This window comes from Frankliniella occidentalis, unplaced genomic scaffold (genome assembly GCF_000697945.3).
Source record: "Frankliniella occidentalis isolate FOCC.00 unplaced genomic scaffold, Focc_3.1 Scaffold71, whole genome shotgun sequence".
Classification (NCBI taxonomy): domain Eukaryota; kingdom Metazoa; phylum Arthropoda; class Insecta; order Thysanoptera; family Thripidae; genus Frankliniella; species Frankliniella occidentalis.
This window is the reverse complement of record NW_026267201.1, coordinates 301,744-302,743: the sequence shown is the minus strand read 5'-3', so window position 1 is coordinate 302,743 and position 1,000 is coordinate 301,744.

The window sequence follows — 1,000 nt, the reverse complement described above, 5'->3', positions numbered from 1 at the left end:
AGCACGTATATTATTTTTATGTCTTATTGATTTAAACTTTATGGGGCAGGGATAGCCCTCTAACATTTCTTGATTTTTCCGACATAGGGAAAATTAAATTACTAGAATAGTTACTACACTTTCACTTAACGGGACACAGACACAAGGTACGTTCTCTTATGCCACCAAAACTTACGGTTCGTACAAGCTAACGATCGCACTAAAACATGAAACAAATTCAATACTTGCAAGATCACCTTCACAACCGTGCTATTTTTTTTCCCCGCCCGACTGGAATCAGCCGGCAAGGTTGCAAGAAGATCCGCCCGACGTTTTACTTAACAAACGCCTCGTTGGTCAAAGTACGTGAGCGCACAATGAAGGACCGGGCCCTGCTGGACCCGATCCCAAAACACGGCGTTGCGTCCGCCTTGCGTCACGACGGCCGGCGGTGAGATACGTGGCTATCTGGGCGGGGCGCGGCCGGCTGGCCGGCCTGCGGACGTTTGAGGACTTTCCGGGGCGCCTCGTGTCGGGTCCCAGCCGGCGGCCAGCAGCGGCGCGACCGGAACCTAACCCCCATCGGCCCCGCGCTGCGCGCCCGAGTGCGCGCCGCCGTGAGAGGGAGGGAGAGGGAGGATCACCTGGCCGCCCTCCGTCTCTGTCGCCCACGCGCCGGTCGCGCCAGGTCGCGCGCGCAGGCTCGCCGCGCCCCGCCCGGCCCGCCCCATCCCGCCCTGGCGTGGGTTGGGCTTCCTTTTCCGACTGACGCCCGCGGAATTCAAGTCCCAAGGGTTTGGTGAAAAATACTTAAAAATTTCAAAAAAATACGTAAAAATGAAAATGTCAGTATAACCTTCGGATCCAGACCTTACACGTATACGGCCTCCGCCGCTTCTCTGCCGGTTGCTCGTCCTCTCCCCCCCCCCTCCCGGCCACAGCTCGCACTCGAGTCATTTCGAACAGCAAACACATAACTTTACTCTCTGTTCTCCATCTATCTACATGACGTCCACCTCTT